The following is a 27,986-nucleotide window of genomic DNA, read 5'->3' as shown; positions in this document are numbered from 1 at the left end:
ATGCGAGAGGCTTCATGCTCACAGGCTCTCATCCTGATGGGGGACTTCAACGATCTGGACATCTCTTGGAAAGACCACACGGAGAAATGCAAGAGGTCCAGGAGGCTCCTGGAATGTATTGATGATAACTTTCTAGCCCAGGTATTGGACAGACTAACCACAGGTGAAGCGTTGCTGAACCTTCTTGCTTACCAATGCGGTGGAGATCATTAAAGGTGTTAAGGTTGGAAACAGCCTGGGCTGCAGTGACCACACTCTGGTTGAGTGTTATCTCGAGGGATGTGGGCCTGGCAAAGAGTGGCATCAGGACCCTGAACTTTGGAAGAGCGAACTTTAAGCAGTTCAGTGGACTGTTGGCCAAGATCCCCTGGGATGCTATCTTTAAAAACAAACATGTTGAGGAGAGCTGGCTCCTCTTCAAGAATGCCTTCCTGAGAGCACAAAAGCTCTCCATCCCTCTGAATAAGAAAGCTGGCAGAGAAGGTAGGAAACCAGCACGGCTTGGCAAGGACCTGCTAGCACGCTGAGGGCAAAGAAAGGTCTTACAAGCTCTGGAAACAAGGGCATGTCACCTGGGAAGAATACAGGGATGCCATCCAGACTTGCAGACGTGGGATCAGGAAAGCCAAAGTACAGGCAGAACTGAACTTGGTGAGGGACATGAAAAACAAAAGGAAGACATTGTACAGGTACATTGGACAGCAGAGACAGGCCAAAATGAATGTAGCTCTTTTGATAAATCTGAAAGAAGAACAGGATTCAATGGACAAAGAGTAGGCTGAGGTACTGAATAAGTTCTTTCCCTCAGTCTTCACTGGCGGTCAGGATTCTGGTATTTCTTACATCCCTAAACGCCTATGTGAGAGCTGGGGTGAATTCCCCAGTAAATCAATGGTTCTATGTCCAGGTGGAGGCCAGTAACAAGCGGTGATCCCCAGGAGTCTGTCTTGGGACCAGTGCTCTTTAACATCTTTATCAATGACATCGACGACGGAATTGAGTGCACCCTCAGCAAGTTTGCTGATGACACCAAGCTGAGTGGTGTGGTTGACATGGTGGAAGGAAGGGATGCCATTCAGAGGGACCTCAACAGGCCTAATGAGGTTCAACACAGCAAAGTGCAAGGTTTTGCACTTGGGCCAGAGGAGTCCCAGGCATCTATACACACTGGAAGGAGCGGTCCTCAAGAGTGGCCCCGCAGAGAAGGAGCTGGGGGTCCTGATGGATGAAAAGCTTAACATGAGCCAGCAGTGTGCTCTTGCAGCTCAGAAAGCAAATGGTATCTTGGGCTCCATCAGAAGAGCAGTGGCCAGCAGGGACAGGGAGGTCACTGTCCCCCTCTACTCTGCTCTTGTGAGGCCCCATCTGGAGTACTGTGTCCAGATCTACAGCCCCCAGTACAAGAAAGTCAGAGAGCTATTGGAGAGGGTCCAGAGGAGGGCCACAAAGATGATCAGGGGAGTAGAGCACCTTCCCTATGAAGACAGGCTGAGGGAGATGGGCTTGTTCAGGCTGGAGAAAAGAAGGCTGCAGGCTGATCTCATTGCAGTCCTTCAGTACCTAAAGGGAGCCTACAAACAGATGGGGAATCATCTCTTTGAAAGGGTAGATAACAGCAGGTCAAGGGGAAATGGTTTTAATTTGAGGGAGGGAAGATTTAGGTTGGAGGTCAGGGGGAAGTTCTTTACAGAGCGAGTGTGAGGTGCTGGAACAGGCTGTCCAGAGAGGCTGTATATGCCCTGTCCCTAGGGGTGTTCACAGGCAGACTGAATGGGGCCCTGGGCAGCCTTGTCTAGTATTAAATGTGGAGGTTGGTGGCCCTGCATGTGGCAGGGGGTTAGAGATTCATGATCCTTGAGGTCCGTTTCAACTCTGGCCATTCTGTGAACTTGAGGCCATTCCCTCTAGTCCTATTACTAGTTACTTCGAAGCAAAAGCCAAACCGCATTTCACCTTAACTACTTTCAGGTAGTTGTAGGGAGCAATAATGAGCCTCCTCCAGACTAAATAATCCCAGCTCCCTCAGCCACTCTTCATAAGGCCTGTGCTCCAGACCCCTCACACATTAGGTTCCCTCCAAACATCGGGATGTGCTTTTCTTTGAGGAGACTGAGTACTGGCACAGGGTGCCCAGAGACAATGTGGAGTCTCCTTCCTTGAGAAAAATCTGTCTGGATATGGTCCCAGGTAAGCTGCTCTGAGCGTCCTTTCTTGAGTCTGAGGGTTGGATGAGATAACCTCGAAAGGTCCCTTACAATCTCAACCGTTCTGTGATATAAAAATCATGTTGGTTAAGAAACAGTGAATTGAAGGAAGATAAGATGGCAAAACCAAAATATTCCAATAGCTATTTTAAGAGATGTTTTGTCTTCTTAAAATGCATGGAAAATGTGATAGTTTGGCTGTTTTTCTGTATTTTACCGTATTATATCGCAGAGTTGTGTCTTGCTCCAATTTACAGGAGGGAGAGGAGGTTCTTTTAATATAACATACCCGGCGTAAGATTAAGAAACAACGGTTCAAATGTTGGTCCAGCCAGTTTATTATAAATCCTAATCAGGGAGATGGGGAAGGGAAGGACAGTGACTATTATGAATAAGGGTGACAGGGAAGGGAAGGAGAGCGATAGAAAAGATAGGAAAGAAACAAGAATTTGCCTAAAGTGGGGATAGTCACCACCAGGATCCAGCAGCTGACCCTTTGCACACTGTTCCGAAGGTCCGAGGCAAAATTGCAGCAGGGGGAGAGCAGTAGCAGAGTCGCCAGCGTTGGGTAGCAAGTAGGTAGCAAGAAGATGTCACAGAGCCAATCCGGGATGAAGCAGCAGGACTCAGGTAGCAGGCCCAAGAGAGTCTGTCAGCATGCAGGAATTCCATAATGAGGAATCTGGTGGCAGACACCTTTGTTCTTCTTTAGCGTGCTGGTAAAGCGCAGAGCAAGTCCAGGAGGGAGAGGGGCACGTCATGAGGCTTCTCATGTCAGAAACCTCTTCTTCTTTTGAGGAATCTGTTGCCAGAAAACCTAACGTCATTGTTATAGGTCCCCTTTTTTATCCTCCTTCTTCTGCCAGTGTGGCATTTCTGGGTGTTTGGGTTAGAGTCATGTGCAGTACCTCCTGAGATGGCCATCTTCCTTAAGATAAGCCCACACAAAAGTCTGCTTCCTGGCCATTAATCTGCAGCTTATCTCTTTCTCGTTGCCCCTGGCCTTGTCCATCTGTGTCCCTCAGACAAAGTATTTCACAACCCTTGCCCAGGACTTGTTTGGACATGTCCATGTGTGTCCCCAGCAAGCGTTGAGACAATGATGTAAAAGAACAATCTCTTAAAAGTTATCATGGAGAAAAATGTGAGTGCATAGGGGCTGAAAAGAACTAGGAAGATATCCCAAAGAATATAACCAATATAAAATCATGAGACAAGGGTCAAGCTCACAGAGATGAAAGTGATCACAGGATGAAAAAGTGAGTCATCAGTAAGCAGAACACAGTAGAATTTTTCTGTTCTTGATCTCTATTCACATTTTGCAGTAGTTTTATGAACAGAGCATTTATTAACATCAGTGGGAGTCCTGTACACAAGGCAGCTGCCAAATGTATAATTAAGAACTGCAATGCAGGTTGGAGAAGCAAATTTTGTCCTTTATTAATGACTACATTGCAGCATTTCTTATCCTTTAAAGGAGAGACTTTAAATAAGATTTTCTATTGTGTGTCCTGATTTCTTTAATTGTCTATTTTTTTTTTTTTTTTTTATCAGTGTATTCTATTTAACCTTTTCTCTTTACAACTTAATTTATCTTACTTTTTGTTTTGGATTCCCAACTTGTTTCTGTTCTCAAGTACATATGAAATTGCAAACCGATATACAGCGAACAAGCGCTTTTCTCTAACTCTGAAAAAATAATAATCAGAAGCTCTCTTATGGGGGTTACTCTGAAGTAATGTCACCGATTTATTACGTTGGCCCATGATATCAGAGGCAGATATTGGTAGCATGGCAGTAGAAGTTGAACTTTCCTGCTAATATTCTATTACATTTTGTTGCTGTGCAGCAGATGACAGTAGAGGGCTAGTCTGACAAAATGGCATCTGATATGTAAGTGCATATGAGGCAAATGTGTCACTGAATTCGTCCATGCAGACAGAAATTGCACCTTCACTGACACGTGTTGAGGCAAGAGAGATTAGTTTCAGCAGTGGTGATAATGATGTGAAAGACAAGCTACATTCCAGATAGCCATGTACAACTGTCACACCACAAAAGGGAGAATATCTTGATCAGCTCATCCACACAAATTGGCAGGACATGACCAAGGAACTGTGTATGTTTTGAGTTAGAGAGCTCTCACAGTTTCTTATATCATCAGAATACTTCTCCTTTATTGTGTTCAACATAGGTCTTATATACCGTTCACTTACAAACAAGAAAATTCTGTTCTTCTAACAGTTCCTCTAATCAGTTAATTGGCCCTAGGTTCTCCCAAACAACAGTGATAAAGGATGAAAGGTTTCTTAAGTGTAACAAGATAAACAATGCATACAAAAAGAACCTCCTTTTTACCCTTAGATGCAAACAGATACCGTTTGCTCTCTGTCTTACACTCCAGTCTCCCAAGGTTTCATAGTAATAGGGTCTGTCAAGGAGTCTGATAAGCTCTTTGGTTATTCACTCACAGTTACATCTTCCCCCGCACATATGGAGATTAATATCAGCTTCAATGTGTTGGAAAAAATATTGGCAAATGTAATACCTCAAAGTTTGCACAAGGTGAATCCCACAAATGCTCACACAATCTAAAAGAATAGCATATGCAAGTTTGTCAGGGCCTACTGAACAAATATGATCCTGACACTGACTGATCTGAAGACTCAAACTTCCCAAGTCAGGCCTGCAACATGACAGTGCCAGGCCCCGTGCCAGTTTGAAGACCATGGAACACACTGCCAATCTTGGCTGGACTGTCCTAGCACACACAACATATGATCTAGATTTGATCTTTTTGACTTCCCTCTATTCAGGCTGATGGAAGATGGACTATGTGGGCAACATTTTTCTAGCAACAACACTAACATAGCAGCTGTGAAACGGTGGGTCACCTCCACTGGTGCAGATTTTTATGAGCTTGGCATGGAGGCTCTTGTTCATTGCTGGTGAAAATATATAGCTAATGGTAGCGACTGTGTTACAAACTAGTGTTTTTTAACTGAGAATTTGCTCTGTCAAATGGTGTTATTGTGCATTTTGCACCTGTTGTAGCTTCCATGGAAATAATTAGGACACATTACTTTTGGAGCAACCTACTTATTTCAATGACTCTCATAAGTCTCATGCTTAAATTTATTCTTGTACTTAAATATTTTACTTATTAGTGAACTTGTTTATTATCCTGCTGACTATGGAATAGTCTGGTTTCTATTAAAAAGAAACTTTTAAATGCACTGTGATGATGGGGAAATCTCTTCAGTTACACTGTATGTATAAGAATGTTCTAATTAGAAGTGAAATAAACCCTACAATATTCTGATCAATTTGAAACTAATTTCATATTACCAGCTAAAGAAAAGACAAAAATATATCTCCTTTAATATACTCTTAATAGCTTGATTTAATTCTAATCTGTAAATTAGAACACCATAACACAGAATCAATCATAGTGTCATAGAATCACCTCCCTCTTCCTGCCAGCCACTCTTCTTTTTGATGTCATCTGGAATGCAAGCCCACAGTGTTAGTTCATGTCAACCTTTTTCTCCACCAGAACCCTCAAGTCTTTCTCTTGCAGCATCATTCCCAATGAGTTCTTCTGCCAGTCTGGACTCAGGTCTGAGATTGTTCTGACTCAAGGGTAGTACTCTGCACTTGGACACCATGTGTTATGATACTATATGGTATCAGTAGTAAAGATAGAATTAAAAGTACACTTGGGGAAATGAAGGTATAAAAATCAAAGGTTTAAATAAAGAGTTCACAGGTAAAAAAAAAAAAAAAAACTGTAAGAAAGCTGAAACTTTAAAAAAAAATCTTTCTAGGTACAAAAGACATCTGGCATAGACGTAGTAAATGATGGTGTTCTTGAGAATAGTGAAGTTTAAAGAACTAGGAGTAACAAAACTTTTTGTGATATTAAGTGGAAAGCTATTCCAACATTGCATTCATTGCATCAGTAAAATTGCACAAAAAATTTAAAGACTCTTAAGGAAATTTCTATCTTATAAAGTATGAGGCTTGAGTATTAGTTTAGCTTTATGTTTAAAACTGTGAAAGAAAAAGAATTAAAAGCAGCCTTGAGACTAGTGAGCATGAAAATTTTAGAGTGTATTTGAAATCCCAATAAAGAAGATTGTAATATGAATCTGACATTGAATGTTGAGGAGAGAGTGTTAGAACTTGATTTAAGCTTAGAAAAAGCAATTTGTATTTCCTAAGCTACAGAATAATATCAAATCTTCTTGATGTGTTTAGGGGGGGAAAAAAAAAAAAAAAAAAAAAAAAAGGAATTTGTCACACAGGAACAGAGCTGTTAAGGAAAATGAAATAGCCATAAAAAATTCATATGTAAGAAAAAAAATGATTTTGCCAGAGTCAATATAGAAAGAATGAAAGTATCTAAGAAGAAATAAAATATACAAATACTCTATATAGTGAATAAGATCTTGTAAATTGTTGAAGGTGTAATGATAAGATTGTCTTAGACATGAGTAGAATCGTTATTCATAAAATGGATATTATGTAAAGAATAAAGAAATGCCTGAAGAAAGTTTGGAAGAAAGAAGAATTGCTTTGAACATACAATTCAGATAATACAGCCAGCTGTCTCAAAGTACTACAAGCCATGGTAATATAGAAATATCAAAACACAATTCAACAAAATTCAAACTTTGTAGTACCCAGACAACTGTACTGTAGGAATTAGTGGAGAAATGGCTTGTCATGGTTAAGTGTTCAAAATATGCAGTTTTATGTAAATACCTGAAATGTGTATGTCTTACACATATGCATTTACACTGCAGAAAAGCAGATGTAGAATTTTAAGTTAAAAGCTTACAAAACAGAACATGTTTTCTTTTTTTGTTGCTGGTGCTGTCATTAGTGGACAGAATATAAATTACTGCTTTTTATTTTTCCAATAAAGTAAATATTTAAAATAACCAGTCTGACGAAAAATTTTAAGTAAAATGAGTTTGCCATCTAGTAATAATAACACTTCTTTATAATCTATAGGTTATACTTTTAACTATATGCTTATTAAAAAAAAAAAACATAAAAAATAAATCCTCTAGATTTTGTTAAATGGTGAATCAATAAAGCTTTGTGTAATGACAGTTTTGGATGAATGCTGATTGTTATATAGTACTTAATAAGGCAACATGGCATAAATTAGCCTCATTACAGTAGCCAAATAAATTTCATTAGCTCTTGAAACTCAACATATTTGAGGTCACAGGCTTCAGAAGCTTCAGATTATTCATCCTGCTAGCCCAACAAAAGAGACAGAAACAAGCTAAATCCAGAAAACAGCATTACAGTCCTAGGTCTGAATTACCACTCCTTACCTCTTAGCAAAGCCTATCAGCCTGAGTACAATGACAATGTCATTAGTTTTTACTACACCCATAGCATTACTTCTAGTGATTGCTGAAGACATTTTTGTCAGATATAATTTGTCACACATTCTCTTTTTATAGGTAACATCAGTTGCAGGCTGATGCAAAGCAAGCTAAACAAAATAATATTCATTTGTGTAACATTTTTATGTTCAAATAACTAACTACACTCTAATAAGTACAGAATTCTTACAGACTTGAGTAATAAAATGGAGTAAAACTGAACACATTATGTGAGAGAGATGTCCGAGGTTACAGAAGAAATCAATGGCAGATGAAATTAGAGCTCAGGAGCTCTGAAATTGAATAAGCCACCCTTTGGTCACATTGGAGGTGACATCTTTGTGCTGATTTTATGAAGTCTACAAGAGTTGATGATGTTTTACAAATACATGAAAAAGACAGGTTCTCTAGTTAGCATGACTTCATGTAAAAGGTCAAACATGAGGACAGGAGGCAGTTTTCTCAGAAGAAAATCAAGGTGACTGAATAGCAATGTTTTGAAGGCAATGTCCTATCTCTGTTATAATGGCAACTATATCAGAGCAGCAAATGACATATGGAAAAAGCTGCCAAAGAGTAGGAAAACAAGAATATTTAGTATTTTACAATAACAATGAAAGAAAAAGCATATAGTTTTTCAAGGTTATTCCAGGATCCATGTCAACGTGGGTAACTCAATCTATAGGTAATGTATTATTTGTATTACATGGAAATAATATGGGCATAGCTGCTATGTACAGTATTGCAGCACACACACATACACAACACCACATACACAAACACTAGCAAAACACATAGCAGTAGATTTGATTTGTATTTATTAAGTCTCCTGTGTACCTTAAATAAAACCCATTTACTGACCTGGGATCTGATTGTAGATGTTGGCCATAAAGTAAAAAGACCTCTTCTGCTAGTTCTGTGTGCACTTTTGCACTCTTCAACATGAAGAAAATGACCCCACAAAATACTTGCTTCTTCATGATTTTCCTGGTAAGAAAGATTCATGAACTAGAACACATCAATTCTTACCCGTTTATCTTCAATTGAAAAAAACAAACCAACCAACCAGACAAAAACACAATAATAACAAGATTTTTCTGCCTTTACCATGAAAGCAGATCTCTTATGACTTGGACACTAATAAGGTTAATGTCAATAGCAAACTCTGTAGTCTATTTCTTGTTTTAACAAATAATAATAATAACAATAAAAAAAAATCATTGAGACTCTTTCTGAAATTCTCATTGATTTCCATAGACATTTTATAAGCTATTCAATATTTTCTCACTAGATATAGAGCAACAGAAAGTCTGAATGCAGAATATGAAGTCACCCAGGACACCATAACAAGATGGAAAATAAATTCCTTTGGACTGCAGGTGTACAGGCAAAATCAACACAAGTTGAGCTGCATAATCTATGATTGGCTTATGGAATCCAAAATCACCAATACTTGGAAAAAAAAACTTTTTTGGACAGAATATACCACCAGTTGAATTGTTTACCTTACTTTGAAATAGTGAACTTTTAAGGTATTGTGAAAGTAAGCCAGAAAGCAATTTTCAAGAACTAATTGACACATAAGTACCTTTAAACCTGGAAAAATATTTGCTTAAAAAAAAAAAAATTAAAAAAATGCTAGTTTGTTTTTCATTCTCCCCACTTGACTTTTTGTTCATGTCTCTGATATATTTTTCTTTATTACTTATGTTCTTCACATGGATTCTTCTTCACTACTTAAACTGAAATCCTCCTCATCCGGAACAATATTTTAAATTGGATTTAAGGAAGAAAACAAAACAAAAAACAAAAAAAAAACAAACCAAAACAAAAAAAAAAGTTGTTATTTCAGAATATATTAAAAAGTAAGGAAATTTTCACCTCTTTTATCAATTCTAAAATGTATACATTCATTAAGCATAGTTCGTTGTATAGTTGCATTCATATTGATTACCTTTAACTTTTATGATAGCCCTGTCTTAACTGTATAGGGGAAGATGGCAATTAGGTGTGTTGGGGGAGTTGAAACGAAGGAGCCAAGCAAGTTGTTCTGCCGGTCCTTACAGCCACACAAAAGCTTAGTGTACAAAAGACAAAATTAAAAATTCAAGCAGTGAGATTGCTTAAAAACATGCAACCATGGATAAAAGACGGCACATTCAGAATAAAGAATGTGGGTAAAAAGTGTATCTTGTGTAACAAATGATTCACAGTGGAGAGGGGGCAATTTGAAAGGAAAATGACTAAGAAATTTAATTATGGAGAGGGTAGAACCAAAAAAATTGTGGAATAAGTCAAACAAAGGCTTTTCTTCTCATACATGAAAGAAAACAAGCAACCAAAAAAAAAAATCAAACAACAACAACAAAAACCCTAAAAACGAATAGAGAGGTTTACCTGAAGATGAAACTGAGGCCTAATATCCAGACTCTAAAAGGTAGTTAAACCTGTATTCTTGTACAGCTAACACTTCTTACCTTTTCACATTGTGTTTCCCAGAAGTTGAGATAATGAGAAGTTCCTGTTGTTATGACAGGCAGCTGGAAGTGGGAAACAATAGATCACATTCAGCACCTTACAACACGAAGTCATCCTTTTTGGTCACGTGTTAAGTACAGAAAAAAATAAATTAAGTAATGAAACAGAAAAGGAATTGGTCAGTGGGCATTGCCAGGGCAACGGCTCTGCATCCACGCCCCCTGCTTAGAAAAAGCCTCAGGGATGGAGAGGAGGAGTCGGGGTGTATGAATCACGTGGGTGATTTAGATAAGGAGAAACGGTAAGCCACCCATTCATGTGACTACACTGGGAGGGGGGATGTTATCTCGGTGTGAAACGAGTGATTTTCAGGGCAAACCCCAAGCGGATCAGCGAGCAGGCAGAGTAGGGCACTTTGCCATATAGGAGGGGGATTAACACTTAACAGGTCACTTAACAGGTTGTTGCTCTCTGGTCACACCTAGGTACAACCGTGGTCATCACACAGCGGCGAGCTGTGTGGAGGGACGTGGAGACTCAGACTTGAAAGCGGGGGAGATACGTTGCTTGCCTGGTGCCCGAGTAAGAGATGTTGCTAGAAACTCATCTGGTTAAGCCCTCCAATTATCCTTTACTATTATCCATTACTGGTTTTCCATACTGTAAATGAAGAGGTAGGCAAAAGAAGTTTTCAGGTGATCAAAAGGACTTCAGGGCTCTGGGAAGGCTGCTTGAAGGGGTCGGGAGCACAAGCTGTGTTCTCCTCTCACCTCTTAGTTGGTGACTGGGATCTGCACAAAAGGAGGAGGAGGGTGGACATGCTGAATGAACGGCTTTGCAAATGGTGTCACACTCAGGGCTTTGGGGGGAATGCTGATAGTGGACGGGAGCCGACTGACTAGAAGGGCCACAAATATTCTTGGGAACAAGCTGGCTGGACTGGTTAGCAGGGTTTTAAACTAGATATGATGGGGAAAGGGGATGTACTGCATGACAGAGAAATGAGTGAATGCTGGTGAATGCTGTCACCTTAGGAGGTGGTAAGGGAAAACCCTAGACTTGTCCTAGAGGTATTAGGGAGGGCTACTCAGAAAAGGCAATGAGGCCAATAGCTAAGCTAAATTTCCTCTGTACCAATGTGCGCAGCATGGGAAATAAACTGGAGGAGCTAGAAACTGTGGTGCAGTTGGGAAAGTATGACCTAATCGCTATCACAGAAACATGGTGGGATGAATCCCATGATTGGAATACCCTGATTGAGGACTACAAATTTTTCAGAAGGGACAGACAGGATAGAAGGGGTGGGGGAGTTGCCTTCTATGTTAGGAAGTGAATAGACTGTGAAGAGCTGTGTGTGAGCAACAGCCACAATCAGGTCGAGAGCTTTTGAGTAAAAATCAAGGATCAGTACAGTAAAGGGCATCTAGTGGTTGGGGTCTGCTACAGGCCACCTGATCAGAAAGATCGCCTGTTGACGAAGCCTTGCTTCAGCTGCAGGAGGTGTTGTGCTCTTACGCTCTTGTCCTGATGGTCTTGTCAACCACTCGGATATCTGCTGGAATAATGGTATAGCGGGTCGCAGAAAATCCAGGAGATCCCTGGAATCTGTTGAGGACAACTTCCTGGCCCAGGTAATAGATGGACCATTCTGAGGTGAAGCCTTACTGGACCTGGTGCTCACCAATGCAAAGGAGAGTATTAGAGAGGTTAAGATTGGAGGCAACCTGGGCTGTAGTGATTGTGTCTTGATGAAGTTTGTGATCTTGAACAATGTGGGCCTGGCAAAAAGCAGAGCTTGGAGCCCGTGATTCAGGAGAGCAAAATTCTGGCTGCTCAAGGAACTGCTGGGTGGGATCCCCTGGGAAACTGTCCTTAAGGGCGTGGGTACAGAACAAAGCTCGCAGCTCTTTAAGGACGCCCTTCTGAGAGCGCAATGGCTCTCCATCCCCCAGTAGAAGAAGTTGAGCTGGGGAGGCAGGTGACCGCCATGGCTGTGCAAGGACCTGTAGCTTATACTGAAGGAAAAGAGAGAAATGTACAGAAAATGGAAGCCGCGTTGTATAGCCTGGGAAGAATACAGGGCTGTTGTCCATATGTGTAGAAATAGGATTAGGAAAGCCAAGGCACAGATGGAGCTGAACTTGGCAATGGATGTGAAAGATAACAAGAAGGACTTCTACAGGTACACAGACAGGAGGAGAAAGTCCAAGGAGAGTGTTCCCCCTCTGATGAAAGGTAACAGGAAGCAGGCTTCCTGAGACATAGAAAAAGCTGAGGTACTCAATGAGTGCTTTGCCTCAGTCTTCAAGGGTGGTCCGACTTCCCATGTCTGCCAGGACCGTGAGCCTCTAGGTGAGGGTGTGGGGAGTGGTTTCTGTCCCACTGTTACAGTGGAACAGGTCCAAGACCTTTTCATGAAATTGAACGTATGCAAGTCCATGGGGCCAGATGATATCCATCCTAGAGTTCTGAGAGAGATGGCTGATGTGCTTGCTGAGCCATTCTTCATCATATTTGAAAAATCATGGCTGTCTGGTAACTGGAAAAAGGGAAACATTCACATTTTTAAGAAAGGGAGAAAGGAAGACCCAGGAAATTACAGGCTGGTGAACGTCGCCTCTGTGCTTGGGAAGATCATGGAGCAGATCCTCAGAGAGGCTTTGTTAAGGCATATATGAGATAAAGAGGCAATTCGAGACAGCCAGCGTGGCTTCCCCAAGGGCAGATCTTGCCTGACCAATCTGGTGGCCTTCTATGATGGAGTGACAGCTTTGGTGGATGGAGAAGGGCAATGGATGTCATCTACCTGGACTTCTGCAAAGCCTTTGACATGGTCCCACACCACATCCTTCTCTCTAAATTGGAGAGGTGTGGATTTGAAGGATGGACTGTTCAGTGCATTAGGAACTTGGCTGTCAGGACGCAGATTTTGTGTCAGCGTGGAGGCCGGTCACGAGCAGTGTCCCTTAGGGGCCGGTCTTGGGACCAGTGCTCTTCAACATCTTCATCAAGTACAGATGATGGCATTGAGTGCACTCTGAGCAAGTTTATGGATGACACCAAGCTGAGCAGTGCAATTGATACATTGGAAGGAAGGGAAGCCATCCAGAGGGACCTGGACAGGCTGGAGAAGTGGGCCCTTGAAAACCTAAATAGGTTCAATAACGCCAAGTGCAGGGTGCTGCACTTGGGTCAGGGCAATCCCAGGTATTTATACAAACTGGGGGAAGATCATCTTCTGAGAAGCCCTGCAGAGAAGGTCTTGGGGGTCCTGGTGGATGAGAAGCTGGACATGAATCAGCAATGTGTGCTTGCAACCCGGAAGCTAACTGTGTTCTGAGCCCCATTAAAAAGGGAGGGCAGCAAGGAGACAGATGTGATTGTTCCCCTCTACTTGGCTCTTGTGAGGCCCCATCTGGCTGGAGTACTGCATCCAGCTTTGGGGCCCCCAGTACAGGAAGGACATGGAGCTCTTACAGCGAGTCCGGAGGAGGGCCACTGAGATGATCAGATGACTGGAGCACCTCTCCTGTGAGGGAAGGTTGAGGGAACAGGGTTTAGCTTGGAGAAGGGAAGTTTCCGGGGAGACTTCATTGTTGCCTTCCATAGTGTCCTTGAAGAGAGCATATAAACAGGAGGGGGAACGGCTGTGTAGATAGCGATAGAACAAGGGGGAATGGTTTTAAACTGAGACGGGAGGTTTAGGTTAGATATTAGGAGAAAGTTTTTCTCTCAGAGGGTGGTGATGCACTGGAACAGGTTGCCCAAGGAGGTTATGGATGCCCCATCCCTGGAGGCATTCAAGGCCAGGCTGGATGTAGCATTGGGCAGCCTGGTCTAGTGGTTGGCAACTCTGCATATAGCAGGGGGGTTGAAACTAGATGATCATTGTGGTCCTTTTCAACCCAGGACATTCTGTGATACTACGGTACTACATATTAAAATACAGAGATCTAGTATTAAGTATGTCACAGTATATTTGTTGCTTTTAGGTCAAGAAAATTGTGTTGAATGTAAGAAAAATCCCTGACATGGATTATGCTCTTCGTTAAAATATACAGACGTTGAATTTCTCCTGAATTCACAACTGTTAGCCTTTCCTAAGGAACTGCATATTTTCTGCAAGAATACAAAAATTGTCCAGAAGTTTTATCATAACCTTGATTACAGGAGTGTTCCTCACTCTGAAAAAAAATTCATATGTGAAATCTGGACTCACCTTAGATATGGCAGTCAAATAAATAGGATAAAGGTTATTTTGCTAAGAATGAGGACACAATGATATCACATATTCAAGCTTAGTAGTGTGTTGGCATCCAGTAATATAGTTTTCCCTCTAATTTCCATAGTTGAAAGAAGAAAGGTGCTTGAACAAAATATTCAGAAGTTATGTAGTTTGGAACAGTTTAACTCTGTCTGCTCAATGACTGTCATTTTTCTGTGGCCACTGTAAATAACATAGACTGAACAATGAGCTTGTGGGGGACAGCAGTGAAAGTTTCAAAAGACTTCCAAATATCATTCTGACATTTACAGAGTTGCTGCTTTTATGCTAAGTTGGAATAAAGATTAATTACTTATATTTATCTTTATTCTGATACTGAATCATACTGAAAATTTTCTATTTTCAATATCTCTGCGAAGCAGTGCTATGAATTTGTTTAAGTTTTAAGTTAGTGTTGAAACTGTGAATCTTAATGTATTTCCACATCTAAATGCAATAAAGCTTTTCTTAGAGAAATGGCAAAATTTATCTGATTGATGTCAGGGAAACAATGGATGGTAAATAGTGTAAATAGTCTCAAACAAACAAACAAATGAGATAATAAAGAGTAACTGTTTATATGTATAATGCCCTAAGGCTTTTAGACTCTTAAGACCATTCTAGGAACTCCAAAATCCTAGAGAACTATGATTTCTGAAATCTTACAGATTTTGAGTGATCTGAAAAGAGCTTTCAAGTGGTGAAAAGTCAGAAATGCTTCTAATGCATTCTAGTTCTATGATAGACACAAGGAGATAGAGAGTTCTGGGGCTCTCAGAACCCTGGAGATAATGTACCTATTTTGAAAATGAAACTATCTTTCATTACTCTGTTTTTCTGGACAATCTGCTTCTTGGCTCCATTCCTTGGATTTTGAGGATCATAATATTATCACATCTTTGGCTGCAGAGTCTTCTGGTCCTGAATTTACCTGCCTGGAATAGGTTATGGGAGGGTTGCTGTGTTATGTTAAACCATGAAATCTCAGTTTCTCTACCACTAAACCTACCTGTGCTAGTATCCAGCAAAAATTAAAACACTTATGGCTAATACAAGGAAGCTGACAGTACTTTCTCTCATCACTGTAGAGAGAAAGGAGACAACTCTACCATTCTATGAATAAGGCTATTCTTTTAAAAATGAAGACACATTTCAGCATTTTTCATTGCCATTGAAAAAAATGCTGAGTTCTATCCTCAGAATCATCCATCTTGATTTTCTGATGGAAGCCAATTGAGTCTGCACCAAGATTTTTAAACCATTTCTTTCAGTTATAATATTTCATACCATTTTAATAAAATGAGTTTTTCTGCACAAATATTGCAAAATGTCTTATATTTAATATAATGCTCACTATAAAGTCATATTAAAAACAGGAGCATGTGATATCTCTGCATCTACGGAAAAGTTAGTCTAGCATACTATCTCCTTATCCCTAACATAACCTTTATTTTAACTTATGGTTTCCAAAATTCTACCTTATGTAAAGAAACATAGATAATGTTTTGCCAAAGAAAATAATTTCCTGCTTTCAAATGAATAAGTTAAACTATCAAATGTTCTACAGCCTTGGAAGGTCTTTGACAGCCCTAGAGACAGAACCACACACCCTTCTGTTCATTAGTTTTCATGAGGGAAAAGAAAACAATAACCAGGAAGCTTTGCCTTTATTTGCCTCTTGCATTAGAGTCTTTCTATCAAATGAGCTCTGTCTGTCAACCTACCCTGAAGCAAAACACTGTCTAAAAAACATAAGGAAAAAACCAACCAGGTATTGTTGTAATAGGATCTTTATTAATACATTTATTTATTAAGTCATCCATTTGTTTTCACTGACGCTAGCAAATGCTGTATCTGGTTCTTAACCATGTGGACTCATTCCTGTTTTCATCAGATCTGTGTTTTTTGTTTTTGTTATTGTTGTTGGGTTTTTTTTTTTGTTTTTTTTTTTTGGTGGATATGGATCCATGGAATTCTATTTATATGTTTCTTTCTTCTTTTGTTGAAAAATACAGTTGTAACATCTTTAAAAGTCATAATGTTTTTTGATGTCTAGCAAGTAATTCTTTATGTCTCAATAATTTAAACTAATACTACTGTACTGAAGTGCAACAAAATGTGATTATGACTTCTACTCTCCTACTCAATAATTAATTGTATCTGTCAGAGATTGGAGAGTAGGGAAAAAGTCTTTCAGATACAGAATAGGGTAGGGAAGAGAGAAATAAAATCAGAAGAATTTTCTGGAAAGTCTCCTTTTTCTGCTCTTCGGAAGAGCATGGATAAGATGAGAAATGGGAAGTATACATACAGTTTTGCCTCTCTATGCCTCTCCTAGGTATTCATTCAGTATTAATATTAAGCGTGAATTGGAATGCGTAAGGTTATTTCAGCTACTGATTTCACAAAGAACTGTGGGTGTTCATCAGTTTCAACTGAACTCTCTGCACCTTCACTTTTTAATGTTAATTTTATTAAAATATTATATTTTTATTGTATTGATCTATATTCAATATCACATTAACATCTTGTTCTGTGTAATTTTGTGATAACATAGCAAGTTTTTTCCTTCAGATGTTAACTCAGAAACTTCAATTTTATGTTGACTTATACAAATAGCAACTTTAAATTGCTAATATCCCTCCAATCATTCACTCAGAAATTTTATCTGAGTTTTGAAGTATGTTAGGAATAACATTTAAACTTCATTAGGGAAGAAAAGTTCATCTACTGTATTAGTACCTTCTACATTAAATTATAAAGAAATATATTGTAGTATACAAGTCTTTATTTCAATAAACATTATTTTTCCTGCTTTAGTGATTTATTCTAATTTGTCTGTATTGGAAAGAGATGCACTGATGAGGAAAATGACTGGAAGAAGCTTCATGTTCACAGGCAGTGGTAGATTTTAATGACCTTGATGTCTGTTGGAAGAACATCATAATTGCAACTCAAGCAGGCCGGATTTCTAGAGTGCATTAACAATTTCCTGACACAGATTACGGAAGAACAATTAAATGTCCTGACACTTAGAAACAAAGAACTAGTCATGGATGTGAAAGCTGGCTTGACTGCAGTGGGATTAAACTAAATGATCTTCAGAGGTCTCCTCAAAACCAGATCACATTCAGAGATTCCGTGATCATGAAATGGTAGAGTTCAGAATCCATGTGTGAAGATCCAACTCTGGACAACTTGCTCTAGCTCACCTTGCTTATGCAAGGAGTTTGGACAAGATCTTCTCAAGAGTTCCATGCCAACCTAAATGATTCTGTGATGTATGTATGCAAACAAATATGAATTTTATACGATACAGTAAGAAGATTTCTAAGGTGTCAGTATTCACAAAAACAGTGGGAAACAAATTCACAGTGTTTTTTGTTTGTTTTCTTTTGTTTTGTCCCCATCCCTTTTCACTGTATAAATAGTTCCTGTCTAGCTCTCTTCAACTAACAGTGTCAGTTCATTTTAAATTTCAGTGTAACATGCCTTCAGGTTCAATGACTGTTTAGCAGTAGTCTGCCTCTACAATGAAGTAACATCAACATGAATGCATTCATCCCTTCCCTGCCCCATAAGATTGTCATATAAATAGTGCACACTACAGATTATTTTGTCTACCATTATCCTTTCAGGGGAAAGGAATGAATGGTAAGACAGGATAATATGCTTAATTCATTAACCTTTGGGAAACTACCTAGTTTTTAATGTCTCTTAATTGTTTTTCAAATGTTGCTGAGAGCCTGTAAAATGTCACCCATTCATCCCTCATGTGCCTTAACATGTCTTCCAGATCTGTTTCCACGATCTCCTTTCCCAGCAGATATCAAAATGCTTTAAATCCCCATCAGGACAAATGTCCGCAAGCATGACATCTCTTGCAGCTGAAGGAAGAAGGCCTTGTCAGCAGGCTTCCCTTGATCAGGTGGCCTTTAGTAGACTCTTACCAGAGTCTTTATTAATCCTATCCCTAATTCTAACCCACAGGCTCTCAACCTACTCCTCACCATTTCTCAGAAGGAACTCCTCATAGTCTATTCACTCTTTAACATAGAGAGCAATTCCCCAACCCTTCCTGCCTTGCCTATCCCTTCTAAAAAGGTGATACTCCTCTACACTGGTATTCCAGCTATGAAAGTCATCCCACCATGTTTCTGTGATAGCAATCAGATCATAATTTTCCAAATACTTCATGGTTTCCAGCTTGTCCTGCTTACCCGTGCTGTGTGTATTGGTGTAAAGCTAGGCTCTCTAACACACTGTCTTTATAGAGAAGCACTCCCTCAAACCTCCAGGAGAAATAATTAGGTCTCAAAGTGCAAGAACTTCTTCCACTTGTTGTACTTGCTCAGTTGCAAAGCTTTTTGTTTTATGTCCTTACCACTAGCAGCAACATTTGTTAAAACTACTAACATCAAATAGCTACTAAGCACTTACCACTGCACTCATATTTCAGATTCACAGGTACTCCATATGACTTCCAGTTTTTAATTTTCAGTATTAAATATATTGTTGTTGTGACACAGTCACAATGAAATTGATACAGGCTAGTTTGTTTAGCAATAGAGATTAGTATATTATAGGCTGGTTTGTTTAGCAATAGGGATTGGTATATTAGTTTAAGGGCTAATATATTAGTTTAGCAAAAGGAATCCCTGAGTGCTAGTTCCAAAACTTTCCATTTCAAACTTTACTTGTATGTGAACAGCCTTGTTTTTTCTCAATTTGTGTGAACAACCTTTTCCTCAACAAATTTTGTTCCACTACACTAGAGTCATAATAGACTAATTTTATCTTTTCCACCCAACAGATGCAAGGATATCTTCCTTAGATTTCATGTATATTGTTTTGGAAGTAACTAATTATGGCTTCACAAGCAATGGAAATTTGCCAAATTGGGCAAAAACACCTAGAGGTCAGCCAAAAGTCTCAATACTTTCAATGCAGTCTCAGTGTACTGCGTATGTATGTCTTAATTGTTTAAATATAGAACCTGAACTCTGAGAGTGAACGCCTGTTTGTCAAGTCACCTAGTACTACATATCATGAGTAATAAAGCAATGCCACTTTCTAACACCACATTAGAGCTAGAGAGTTTTCTTAGATTTCTGATAAAAAAAAAATGAAAAAATAAGTAAGCCACCAATCACACAGGTGGTTTACTATGTGGTAAAAAGCCAATGCTAGGATATTTTGAAAGGACATGGGAATCATACAGTCACATGTTAGATTGCCATGGTGTTACCAGACAAAAGTGCCAGTCTGAAAATAGTACTCTTTGGAAGAAATATGATACTAAGAAGCAAGCATTCTTCATTGCTGCACAGGTTGCATGGGGGATCACTACACCTAAACATACATATCTGGCATAAAAGATCTTCAGCTTACTTACAGTACTTGAGTTACATATATAAAGATTTTCCCAGACAGTACACATATGAAGCAAAAAGCTGGATTGCTACCCTGGACTTTTGGAGACTCGACTCTGACCCTTTCTAGGACCTACTTGGAGGTATCTCACGAGCTAGAGTTGCAAAGGGAAGGGGGCCTGTGAGAGCTGGGCAACATTTAAACAGAACTTCTTCCAAGCTCAAGATTGATGCATCCCTAGAAGTAGGAAATCAGACAAGGGAGGCAGGAGACCTGCGTGGATAAGCAAGGAGCTCATGGATAAACAAAGGGAAGAAGGTGGTTTATGAAATGTGGGAAAAGGGCCTGTCTTGTTGGGAGGAGTATAGGAGTGTTGTCAGGGATGCAAGGAAGCAACGAGGAAGGCTAAAGCTCACCTGGAGCTGAAGCTGGCAAAAGAGCAAAAGGTTAATAAGAAGGGTTTTTAAGTATGTTAACAGTAAAAGGAAGATAATGTGGTCCGCTACTGAACGAGGGAGGTGCCCTGGTAATGGGGAATGCTGAGAAGGCAGAGATGCTAAACACCTTCTTTGCTTTGGTCTTCACTTCAAAGACTCCCCCTTGGAACTCCTGGACCGTGGAGGGAAGAGAGAGTCCAGGAAATGGTGAGGTTCCCTCTGGTTGAGGAGGGGGTAGTCTGGGAGTGTCTAGGTGGGATGAGTATGCACAAATCCATGGGCCCTGATGGGATCCACGTGTGCTGAGGGGTCTGGCAGAGGTGATTGCTGAACCGCTCTCTATGAGCTTTGACAGGTCTTAGAGAACAGAAGAGGTGTATGAAGACTGGAGGATAGCCAATGTCACTCTGGTCTTCAAAAAGGGCAAGAAGGAGGATCCGGGAAACTGCAGGCCAGTCATTCTCATCTCTGTTCCTGAAAAGGTGATGGAACAACTTGTTCTATGCCATCTCCAAGCAATTGGAAGAGAAGAAGGTCATCAGGAATAGCCAGCATGGATTCACCAAGGAAAAATCGTGCTTGACCAGCCTCAAAGCATTCTATGATGGCATCACCAGCTGGGTAGATGAGGGGAGAGCAATGGCTGTCATCTACCTTGACTACAGCAAGGTTTTTGATACTGTCTCCCGTGACATTCTGATACTGAAGCTGAGGAAGTGTGGAATAGAGGAGGGGATGGTGAGGTGGGTTGAGAACTGGCTGATTGGCCAAGCTTAAAAGGGTTGTGATTGGTGGTGCAGTCTGGTTGGATACTTGTGAATAGCAGTGTTCCCCAGCAGTTGTTGCTCAGTCCAGTCTTGTTTAATATCTTCATGGATGATCTTGATGAGGGGATAGTGTCTACGCTCAGTAAGTACACCAGTGATAGAAAACTAGGAGGAATGACTGACACACTGGAAGGCTGTGGTGCCATTCAGCAAGACCTGGATGGACTGGAGAGCTGGGCAGCAATAAAACACATATGGTTTAACAAAAGGAAGCATAGAGTCTTGCACTTGGAAAGGAATAACTGCAAGTATGAGTACAGGTTAGGGCATGACCTGCTGGAGAAGGTCCCTTGCAATCCACACAATTCTGTGATTCTGTGATTCCGCGATTCAACACTTAAAATCATTAACATAGGGTTCCATCCCCTTACACATATTCTCTGTCTTTTTGTGTTGGTGGTCCTGGAAACCCCAGTGATCATCTCATTGTGTCCTTTACTTTAATTTTCTGGCCTTTTTATTTTATTAGAAATGGAAAGTTCCTTTTGTGAGATGCTTTTCTGACTACAAGATCAAGGACTAGTTCCTAGCTGTGCTTATCTTCGATGCGGCCTTGTGGAGTGGTCTTACTTTGTAGGCAAGAACCTTCTATATACAGTCTATCTCCTGTTATCTAAAATAGTCACAGTGCTCCCCAACAGCAGTACATCAGTGGCTACAGTAGTCCTAACTTTCTTTGATTTTCAAGTGTCATTGCCCATTTTCTCTCTGAATTGCAAGAACTGCTGCAGAGGACGAAAGCACTTTACAACAGCTCTGATAGATTGATAACTGATAGATTTTTTTTTTTTTTTAATAGTAATCCACGATCAGTAAATAAATACGTTACATCTCGTCAGAAATATTTAGTACAACTTATAATGTAAATGAAAATGGTTCTTAATAAGCTTACATTCAGATTTATAACCTGAACTGGCAAAAAAAAAAAGAATAGTATTTGACATTCTTATTCTGTTTGGTGCTCCATTACTCACTTCCAAGAGTGCCTACATCAAATGCTCCCATAGCAAGAAAACATCTGAACATTTCAAGGTTGGTTTTGAAGGACTCAGCACTGACTTTCTTTTTTTACACTGCAACTCACTTTGCTGTTGTCAGGTAATCTGCTGACCATGCAGAATGCAAGTGCCTGCTGTGGTGATTGAGTGATTCATGTAGACTCGTGCTCTTGACACTCAGAAAAATTTAAGTATCTGTCTTATTTCTTATTATTGTATATAAGTCATTCTCAGTCAGGACCATAGGTCTTGTAATAGTATTCTGCAATATCAGTACTCTAGAAAATGTGTTTACTATATACTTCTTGGTCAGATTTGCTGCATCTTCTTTTTCTTTTGGTTCTATTCTTTCCTAATCATCCATTATTGGCCATTCTTAGAGTCAGGAATTTGTGCTACATAAATAAAAGTATATTAACTAAGTGAGAATTTTTTGTATTTTTTCTTAAAATGCCATGTAAGCATTCTGTATGCAATATTATTTTAGGCTGTGTACTAAAAACTGAATCTGGGATTTCATTGTAGCAAAAATATATTGCTCCACTGCTATATCAAAGTAAGCTTTGAGTTTATTACTTCACTATGTTAATTAGTTTATTAAATATTAATGATGAAAAAGCCATTCAAGTGATGTTATATAGAGAGCTTCAGTATTGCTGATGTGTTATTACCCCATTTATCAGCAACTATGCATAAGATGTACAAAGCAATATAACTGGTATGTTCATACTATATGTTGTTAATCTAGTTAATGGAATAACAAATACATAGCTGAGTCTGTTAAATGAGAGACTTAAAGAATGCATTTGTGTTGAAATACTTTATCTTCCACAGGCAGGATGATTAAGCTGTCTTTGTTTATCTCATATAAAGAATATAGTATAAATAAAAACAAATTAGAATTATGTTCACTATCCCAAACATTGATCTGACAAAAGCTCTAAACTGAAACAAATGCACTTATTTTTAGATAAATATTATGTATAGATATATTAATTGTAATTTAATCTTCAAAATTATTTGTATGTCTTTAAATACTGAATTTTACTTAATCTCCTTTATATTTGCTTATTATATTTCTTCAGTTTCTTACTATTTATTGCATTTCATCAATATGAATTTTCTTCTTCCTTCTGTTCTCCTGAAATAAATGTAATAAAATGTCAATTTTCTGAGCTGTAACTTTACTTGAATGTCAATTTTGGAAGTTGATGTTTGTTGTTATTATTATTTTTTTAATGTAATTATGTCATAGTTATTGACCTAAAACTCAGAGATGAGACAGGAAATTCAAACTCTGTTGTGTTTTTCTTCACTTACTGTACTTTCTTGTACAGTTCCCTAAACACTGCTCATTTCTTTTATCAGTATTGTCTTTCATTAGTTTGAAAAATGATATATTTTTGAAACTATGATTTATAAATGATCTTCTATTAAACAAACATACTAATTATTAATTTGTTCTTTTAATAGTTCAAGCCATAGTAAATCAATTCTATTACATATAAAATCTGATGTTCAAAATTTCTGATTGCAGCTATACTTTTGAATGTTCCTTTATGATTGTAATTAACTTAGGCAAATGAACCACTCACAAGTAATTTCATAATCAACACTGTAAACTTTTGAAGGGTAATATTTTGTCCAAAATATTGCAGGCAGTTAGTGCTGCTCATCCTATTTTGAACAGGAATATTGCATGCATTTTTTAATGTGATATGTTTATTAAAAAGGCATATATATTTCACAGCGTAATAAATCCAGTCAAAATCTGTGGCTATGCATCCAGCAAGGTAGTGTTGAGGCCAACATGTCATGTCTGTTACTACACTAGTTTTGTGTTAGTCATTTCTTTATATCAATAAGTTTATGTTGATTTAGTACTGGAACAACTGAGATTGAACACAAAAAAAGAAAAGAGTATTTTATGAAAGACAGTTCCATTTGGGAAAATTTATAGAGCAATGGCTGCCACAAATCTTCTGTCTAAATACTTCCAAATTACACTGTCCATAATTTTAGACTATTTTACCTAACTTGGAATATTCTTTGAGTTTTATATTATTCTGATTGTCTTTTACAGTACGAGACCTAGGTGTCTGGACTCCTACAAGAATATTTCTAGGAGCAGACTGTACAATCAAGCTCCCTCCTCATCTTTGTGTCTGTTCCATGTTGATGACTTCATTGCCATGCTCTATAGAGCTTCCTTACTTATTGTTCTCTATTCTGATGTTCAATATAAACTTTCACAATGAATATTTCAAAGCTGTGTTAGAGTAAAAGGTTGTAGAGCTTAGGACTTCTTTCCTTACAAGCGCTGTAATGAAAGTGTTACACAAAGACTCATTTTTTTAATCTTTATTGTGAATCAAAGTAGATATTTCTAGTATCCATTATTATAGAAGATGTGACCTCAGTGTGCCTTCTATGACTGTTCTGCCTGAATTTACTATGAAAAATATAATTAGCCACACAGAGATTCACAGTCTGCTCTGACTCATCAAGATAGTGTCATACTTAGATGTGTGACAGTGTGCGTCCTCTCTCCCACCCACCCTCGGCTTCCTCCTTCAGCCTGGTTATTATAGCCAAGGGTTTATCAAACAACGAGGTGAAAAAGACCTTGCCCTTTCTCAGAACTGGTAACAATCAGAGTATTGCCAGGAGACAGTTAAGGTCCACCGCAATGCAGTCTCAAACTAAGTGCTCAAAGAATTGATAGAAGGCACTTGGTTCAGTAGATAGCAATGCTAAATACTATGACTATGAGTCATCTTATCCCATAAAGCGCAAGCAGTCCAGGAGCCCCTTTAAGCTCTTCTTGCAAGCAGCTGGCTGAGCATTATGATCTCGCCTTAAATAGGGATGCCTCTTGAGGTTACTCAGGCCTGTGCAGAGATGCACTACTATGTAGTGACGCCTTGCCTATCCAAATCCTCTGTAAGTGGTTTACTGATCTAGGTGTACTAGCTTCGCTAAGATTTGATCTTAAATTTACTATGAAACCCCACCCTCTAAGTAAATAGTCAAGGGTAGCTAGCTATTCTAAATCTTATTAAAACACTGACTCTGTCGTTTAAATTAGTATATTTTATATTCATAAATATCTTTTTGCCTCTTTCTTACGTGTAGTAAGAAGTAGTTTCCATCCATGTAGTAGTTTCAATCCATGACAAAGCATGTGCATCAACTTTATATATCTGAGGAATTTTCCCATAAAAGAGATTAAATTGATGATTGAGGGTTTTTCTAGGAATATAAATTCCATGTTAATTTGGACCTAGCGCTGTAGATAACTTTGTGATACCAGTCACGGCACTGCATTTTAGTGTTCTTTATAAAAAATAATTACCTAAGCTCAGTGGCTAGATTCTTCTAAAATTTTAAGTGATATGATAAAGACATTCAAGAATTATATTCATACATGTCTGCAGAATGAATGAAGAGCTACACAGGCTGTCCAGTAGGAAATACATAAAACCTAATTGTGGGAATCAAATATTGTTTCTGCATTAGAATTAGATAATATATATATATATATTTATTTCATGGTCTCCGCTGTCATAGTTCTTTTTGGGAGTCTTTCTACTTTACTTGGAGGGGGAGTCTCTGATAGTTTGCATCACTTATTTTCTAGACGAACCTTCCCCAGGAATGCACGCTCAGTATATACGTGTATAGGTGTATATTTTGTCATACACATTGCAAGAATATCCTGCACGAGGTTGATCAAACCAGAGAACAAGTCATGACATGTCCAAGGAAGCACCTGAAGAGACATCGGGAAGGCCTGGCATCAACCTACCCCCCAGTGCTTTAATGAAGACTTTGAAGAAAATCACCATATCAATATGACTGAGACATCTTCGAAATAACAGGATGGCTACTGACTGACACCAGATAACACATGAATTAATAAATGTAAAGCTTTGATAAGATTGTGAACCTTGAGTACCCAGCCAATGAGGAAATGGGAGGGGGATAGGCAGAGGGGAAAACGAGGCACAAAAGCTGTCATTGTGTCCTTAGGGGTGCTCCTGCATGTGGGACACCCGCCATTGCAATTGCAAATAAAATCAGAGATACTGTCCTGACAAAAATTATTTGGATATTTCCAACATAATTAAGTGTATGTCTGTCCCTGCTTTAGATAGAGCATCCTGTTGTGGAAGTTAATAACTTTAGAGCCATGTAACCTTCCTTTTTGAAATGACTCACAATTGATCACTTTATTCAGTATTACAATGTACTGACCAGTCATTCTGAGTGTAAAAAAATGAACTCATAAATTACTGCTTCCTAAATGGACAATAACCTATAGGCTGGGTATTCATTTAAGAAATGGGAGCATTTGGTTGATGTACCTACTCAGTTTGTGGATAGAAGACTATTCTGATTAGGCTATTTGAGTTCGGATTAGTGCTTCTTGAACTTTTTTTTGTATAAAATTACTGAATATTCACTAAATCAGAGACCTGAACATGAAACTTTAATTTCCCAATGGTGTGCCCTCAATTCTGAGGCTGTAAAGTCATTTTTTTCTCACTACCTGAATTAATACTTTATTACTACAAAGTGGAACAGCTCCAAGAGAAAGACAAAGGATGGACAATCACTCCTTCTGCTGTAGCTGGTCATCTCCAATGCAAAGTACCCAGCTTCTAATCACCCACTGATCTGAAGCTATGCAGAAGTGGAGATATATCAAGTTCCATTTAATTGCTTTTCTCACTGTCAATAAGTTGATCAGTACAGGTTTATAGACATCTGAAATGTTAGTTATGCTTTAAAAATAAACTCTCTGGCAGCTTGAATTAAACAGCAGAATAGAGTTAATGAACTCCGTGGCAGATTGAAATGAATATTTATTCCTTTCATGTTGTATAATATTGTATCTTACATAGTCCTGTGTTGCATCATTCTATGTGAAGTTCTATAAGTTTTTTAATCAATGCATGCCTTCCTCCAAATACCACACCTCTAAGCAAATACTGTAACTCTGGAAGTGTTTATGTTTCTAATGAGTAGATTACAAGAATGTGTTCACTTGCCTATTCAATGTTATTGATAATTTGTTCTTCTGAAAATAGAGATTTCTTTGCAGTACCTTAATAATTTTCATTTCCATTTCCATTAACCCTAATCATATCATTCACTAATCTGTTATTCTCCAATGTCTTCTAGAGGTTGGTTGTTCTAGTCTTATGTAGATGTACTCCGTTTTTGGTGCCATCTGGAAATCTATTCCAGTTCTCCAAATTGATGATATTTATAGTCCATGTAAGGAACTATATGAACTACTAAATTCCGCAGTGATGTTACACATTTCTTCAACACTGGAGGGTTTACAGAACAGATATCTGTCAGGAATGCCATAGGTATAATTGTGCTTACATTGAAGCAGTTAAAATGGCTTTTAAATGCACAAATAAGTTCATCTCAAAAGGGAATCAGTGAATATGAATATAAATTTTCTTCGTCAAACACATTCCCAGTACCTGTTCTTTTTCACCTAAATAACCTAGTTATTATGGTAAAAGTTAAGCACTTTGCTGTCATGCAAATGAGATGAAATACATCTTTTCTTATTTATTTCCTACAGTACTGGCAATATTTTCAGAATGTTACCATCCAGGGAAAAGCTGTTTCAAAGTCCTCTTTAAATTCCTTATAGGGGAAAGTATATTGATTGACAGCAGAAAATAAAGGTGAAAGGAAGAAGATAGATTGTATCCTGAAGGCGAGTCTGTTTGGAAATTATGATTTAGTTTGCATTAATAAGAAAATTATGCACTGAGCTTGCAATTTATTTAACTTTTTCCATTACTTATTTGTATAGAACAAACGCTCTTCACTATTATTATTTAAACAGTGTGTGTGTTTCACCGATTTCTAAGAAATTATAAAGAAAAGCATGAGAATAATGAAGCAAACTAAAAGTCAGAAGAAACTAGACATGGTAGTGAATTTCTCTCTCCCCCACTGGTAGGTTTATTG

General features: G+C 38.7%; 1 long non-coding RNA gene across 2 annotated transcripts in view; it reads left to right on the top strand.

Annotated features, from left to right (window-relative positions):
• The window catches only part of LOC146545733 (uncharacterized), a 35,178-nt gene that overhangs the window by 2,344 nt on the left and 4,848 nt on the right, over positions 1-27,986 (top strand). Inside the window, exon 2 of one of the 2 annotated variants that reach the window (XR_014880960.1) lies at positions 1-10,669. This is a non-coding gene — a long non-coding RNA (uncharacterized LOC146545733). Of the gene's footprint in view, positions 27,975-27,986 lie in introns of both variants that reach the window. The other variant, XR_014880959.1, reaches the window with a different exon arrangement.

This window comes from Meleagris gallopavo, chromosome 1, assembly GCF_905368555.1.
Source record: "Meleagris gallopavo chromosome 1, MGAL_WU_HG_1.1, whole genome shotgun sequence".
NCBI lineage: Eukaryota > Metazoa > Chordata > Aves > Galliformes > Phasianidae > Meleagris > Meleagris gallopavo.
This window is presented reverse-complemented; position numbering and strand designations above follow the sequence as displayed.